The following is a 6,000-nucleotide window of genomic DNA, read 5'->3' on the forward strand; positions in this document are numbered from 1 at the left end:
TCGCGCTAGCCATTTGCGCCACGGAGATAGTCCTGCTCCACTCTCACCTCCATCAGAACATATCTTCAAAGCTATCAGCACAAAGAAAAAAAAGCGCCGAACCACCACCGGGTGGGCTCGAACCTCCAACATTTCGTTTAACAGCCAATCGCGCTAGCCAACTGCGCCACGGAGACAGTCTTGCTCCACCCTCACCCCCATTAGAACATATCTTCAAAGCTATCAGCGCAAAGAAAAAAGCAACACACCTGTCCCAGGAGGGCTCGAAACTCCAACCTTTCGGTTAACAGCCGATCGCGCTAGCCAATTGCGCCACGGAGACAGTTCTGCTCCACTCTCACCACCATCAGAACATATCTTCAAAGCCATCAGCCCAAAGAAAAAAAAGCGCCGCACCACCACTGGGTGGGCTCGAACCTCCAACCTTTCGGTTAACAACCGATCGCGCTAGCCAATTGCGCCACGGAGACAGTCGTTCTCCACTCTCACCATAATCAGAACATATCTTTAAAGCTATCAGCCCAAAGAAAAAAAAGCAACGCACCAGTCCCGGAGGGCTCGTACCTCCAACCTTTCGGTTAACAGCCGCTCGCGCTAGCAAACTGCGCCACGGAGACAGTCGTGCTCCACCCTCACCACCATCAGAACATATCTTCAAAGCTATCAGCGCAAAGAAAAACGCAACACACCACTCCCGGGAGGGCTCGAAACTCAAACCTTTCGGTTAACAGCCGATCGCGCTAGCCAATTGCCCCACGGAGGCAGTCGTGCTCCACTCTCACCACTGCCAGAACATTTCTTCAGAGCTATCACCCCAAAGAATAAAAAGCGCCGCACCACCACCGCGTGGGCTCGAACCCCCAACCTTTCGGTTAACAGCCGGTCGCGCTAGCCAATGGCGCCACAAAGACAGTCCTGCTCCACTCTCACCACCAGCAGAACATATCTTCAAAGCTATTACCGCAAAGAAAAATGCAACACACCACTCTCGGGAGGGCTCGAAACTCCAACCTTTCGGTTAACAGCCGATCGCGCTAGCGTATTGCGCCACGGAGACAGTCTTGCTCCACTCTCACCACCATCAGAACATATCTTCAAAGCTATCAGCGCAAAGAAAGAAAGCGCCGCACCACCACCGGGTGGGCTCGAAATTCCAACCTTTCGGTTAACAGCCGATCGCGCTAGCCAATTGCGCCATGGAGACAGTCCTGCTCCACTCTCTCCACCATCAGAACATATCTTCAAAGCTATCAGCGCAAAGAAAAAACAACACGCTACTCCCGGGAGGGCTCGAACCTCCAACTGTTCAGCCAATTGCGCCACGGGGACAGTCCTGCTCCACTCTCACCACCGTCAGAACATTTCTTCAGAGCTATCAGCCCAAAGAAAAAAAAAGCGCCGCACCACCACTGGGTGGGCTCGAACCTCCAACTTTTCGGTTAACAGCCGATCACGCTAGCCAATTGCGCCCCGGAGACAGTCCTGCTCCACTCTCACCACCGTCAGAACATTTCTTCAGAGCTATCAGCCCAAAGAAAAAAAGCGACGCACCACCACCGGGTGGGCTCGAACCTCCAACCTCTCGGTTAACAGCCGATTGCGCTAGCCAATTGCCCCACCGAGACAGTCGTGCTCCACTCTCACTACCGTCAGAACATTTCTTCAGAGCTATCACCCCAAAGAAAAAAAGCACCGCCCCACCACAGGGTTGGCTCGAACCTCCAACCTTTCGGTTAACAGCCGATCGCGCTAGCCAATTGCGCCACGAAGACAGTCCTGCTCCACTCTCACCACCATCAGAACATAACTTCAAAGCTATTACCGCAAAGAAAAAAGCAACACACCGCTCCCGGGAGGGCTCGAAACTCCAACCTTTCGGTTAACAGCCGATCGCGCTAGCCCATTGCGCCACGGAGACAGTCTTGCTCCACTTTCACCACCATCAGAACATATCTTCAAAGCTATCAGCGCAAAAAAAGCGCCACACCACCACCAAGTGGGCTCGAACCTCCAACATTTCGGTTAACAGCCGATCGCGCTAGCCAATTGCGCCACGGAGACAGTTCTGCTCCACTCTCACCACCATCAGAACATATCTTCAAAGCCATCAGCCCAAAGAAAAAAAAAGCGCCGCACCACCACCGCGTGGGCTCGAACCTCCAACCTTTCGGTTAACAGCCGGTCGCGCTAGCCAAATGCGCCACAAAGACAGTCCTGCTCCACTCTCACACCAAGCAGAACATATCTTCAGAGCTATTACCGCAGAGAAAAATGCAACACACCACTCTCGGGAGGGCTCGAAACTCCAACCTTTCGGTTAACAGCCGATCGCGCTAGTGTATTGCGCCACAAAGACAGTCTTGCTCCACTCTCACCAGCATCAGAACATATCTTCAAAGCTATCAGCGCAAAGAAAAAAAGCGCCGCACCACCACCGGGTGGGCTCGAAACTCCAACCTTTCGGTTAACAGCCGATCGCGCTAGCCAATTGCGCCACGGAAACAGTTCTGCTCCACTCTCACCACCATCAGAACATATCTTCAAAGCCATCAGCCCAAAGAAAAAAAGCGCCTCACCACCACTGGGCGGGCTCGAACCTCCAACCTTTCGGTTAACAGCCGATCGCGCTAGCCGATTGCCCCACGGAGGCAGTCGTGCTCCACTCTCACCACTGTCAGAACATTTCTTCAGAGCTATCACCCCAAAGAATAAAAAGCGCCGCACCACCACCACGTGTGCTCGAACCCCCAACCTTTCGGTTAACAGCCTGTCGCGCTAGCCAATGGCTCCACAAAGACAGTCCTGCTCCACTCTCACCACCAGCAGAACATATCTTCAAAGCTATTACCGCAAAGAAAAATGCAACACACCACTCTCGGGAAGGCTCGAAACTCCAACCTTTCGGTTAACAGCCGATCGCGCTAGCCAATTGCGCCATGGAGACAGTCCTGCTCCACTCTCACCACCATCAGAACATATCTTCAAAGCTATCAGCCCAAAGAAAAAAAAGCGCCGCACCACCACCGGGTGGGCTCGAACCTCCAACCTTTCGGTTAACAGCCAATCGCGCCAGCCAATTGCGCCACGGAGACAGTCCTCCCCACTCTCACCATCATCAGAACATATTTTCAAAGCTATCGGCGCAAAGTAAAAAGCAACACGCCACTCCCGGGAGGGCTCGAACCTCCAAATTTTCGGTTAACAACCAATCACGCTAGCCAATTGCGCCACGGAGACAGTCCTGCTCCACTCTCACCACCATCAGAACATATCGCCAAAGCTATCAGCCCAAAGAAAAAAAAGCGCCGCACCACCACCGAGTGGACTCGAACCTCCAACCTTTCGGTTAACAGCTGATCGCGCTAGCCAATTACGCCACGGAGACAGCCGTGCTCAACACTCACTACCGTCAGAACATTTCTTCAGAGCTATCACCCCAAAGAAAAAAAAAGCGCCGCCCCACCACCGGGTTGGCTCGAACCTCCAACCTTTCGGTTAACAGCCGCTCGCGCTAGCCAATTGCGCCACCAAGACAGTCTTGCTCCACTCTCACCACCATCAGAACATAACTTCAAAGCTATTACCGCAAAGAAAAAAGCAACACACCGCTCCCGGGAGGGCTCGAAACTCCAACCTTTCGGTTAACAGCCGATCGCGCTAGCCCATTGCGCCACGCAGACAGTCTTGCTTCACTTCCACCACCATCAGAACATATCTTCAAAGCTATCAGCGCAAAAAAAGCGCCACACCACCACCAAGTGGGCTCGAACCTCCAACATTTCGGTTAACAGCCGATCGGGCTAGCCAATTGCGCCACGGAGACAGTCGTGCTCCACTCTCATCACCATAAGAACATATCTTCAAAGCTATCAGCGCAAAGAAAAAAACAACACACTACTCCCGGGTGGGCTCGAACCTCCAACCTTTCGGTTAACAGCCAATCGCGCCAGCCAATTGCGCCACGGAGACAGTCCTGCCCCACTCTCACCACCATCGGAACATATCGTCAAAGCTATCAGCACAAAGAAAAAAAAAGCGCCGCACCACCACTGGGTGGGCTCGAACCTCCAACCTTTCGGTTAACACCCGATCGCGCTAGCCAATTGCGCCACGGAGGCAGCCGTGCTCCACTCTCATCACCATCAGAACTTATCTTCAAAGCTATCAGCGCAAAGAAAAAAGCAACACACTACTCCCGGGAGAGCTCGAACCTCCAACTGTTCAGCCAATTGCGCCACGGGGACAGTCCTGCTCTACTCTCACCACCGTCAGAACATTTCTTCAGAGCTATCAGCCGAAAGAAAAAAAAGCGCCTCACCACCACCGGGTGGGCTCGAACCTCCAACCTTTCGGTTAACAGCCGATCGCGCTAGCCAATTGGCCCATGGAGACAGTCGTGCTCCACTCTCACCACCGTCAGAACATTTCTTCAGACCTATCACCCCAAAGAAAAAAAAAGCACCGCACCACAACCGGGTGGGCTCGAACCTCCAACCTTTCGGTCAACAGCCTTCAGCGCTAGCGAAATGCGCCACGGAGACAGTTCTGCTCACTCTCACCACCATCAGTACATATCTTCAAAGCCATCAGCCCAAAGAAAAAAAAAGCGCCGCACCACCACCGCGTGGGCTCGAACCTCCAACCTTTCGGTTAACAGCCGGTCGCGCTAGCCAATTGCGCCACAAAGACAGTCCTGCTCCACTCTCACACCAAGCAGAACATATCTTCAGAGCTATTACCGCAAAGAAAAATGCAACACACCACTCTCGGGAGGCCTCGAAACTCCAACCTTTTGGTTAACAGCCGATCGCGCTAGCGTGTTGCGCCACAGAGACAGTCCTGCTCCACTCTCACCACCATCAGAACATATCTTCAAAGCTATCAGCGCAAAGAAAAAAAGCGCCGCACCACCACCGGGTGGGCTCGAACCTCCAACCTTTCGGTTAACAGCCAATCGCGCCAGCCAATTGCGCCACGGAGACAGTCCTCCCCACTCTCACCACCATCAGAACATATCTTCAAAGCTATCAGCACAAAGAAAAAAAAGCGCCGCACCACCACCGGGTGGGCTCGAACCTCCAACCTTTCGGTTAACAGCCGATCGCGCTAGCCAATTGCGCCACGAAGATAGTCCTGCTCCACTCTCACCACCATCAGAACATATCTTCAAAGCTATTACCGCAAAGAAAAAAAAGCGCCGCACCACCACCGGGTGGGCTCGAAACTCCAACCTTTCGGTTAACAGCCGATCGCGCTAGCCAATTGCGCCACGGAAACAGTTCTGCTCCACTCTCACCACCATCAGAACATATCTTCAAAGCCATCAGCCCAAAGAAAAAAAGCGCCTCACCACCACTGGGTGGGCTCGAACCTCCAACCTTTCGGTTAACAGCCAATCGCGCTAGCCAATTGAGCCACGGAGACAGTCCTGCTCCACTCTTACCACCATCAGAACATATCTTCAAAGCTATCAGCACAAAAAAAAAGCGCCGAACCACCACCGGGTGGGCTCGAACCTCCAACCTTTCGTTTAACAGCCAATCGCGCTAGCCAACTGCGCCACGGAGACAGTCATGCTTCACCCTCACCCCCATTATTGAATTGAATTGAATTGAATTGTTTATTTTTCAACATAATACATGTCGAGGGATGGTATGGCTAAAGGCAGAATTAACTGCCTGACAATGGCCCTACCACCCAAGCACTGTCCAACAGGGTTGTGGCTATCAGTAAGAAATTATACATTAGAAAGCGGAAGCTCAGCACGGAAAAAAAAAAAAACATGACATAGCGCTACTTGCAAGGGACGACGACATACATATAGGAATAGTAGAATTGAGTTCTTTAATGTAACAGGTCTTAAGCCACATGTTGTTAGAGGTCTACTCATACTATGAAGGGCACGCAAGACAGCAAATATAATTTAACAACACGCTTAAACAGGGATTTAGATGAAACTTCATACACATTGCTAAGTAATTGTGGATGCTGGTTTAGGAA

The sequence above is a fragment of the Rhipicephalus microplus genome, unplaced genomic scaffold, assembly GCF_043290135.1.
Source record: "Rhipicephalus microplus isolate Deutch F79 unplaced genomic scaffold, USDA_Rmic scaffold_13, whole genome shotgun sequence".
Lineage (NCBI taxonomy): Eukaryota > Metazoa > Arthropoda > Arachnida > Ixodida > Ixodidae > Rhipicephalus > Rhipicephalus microplus.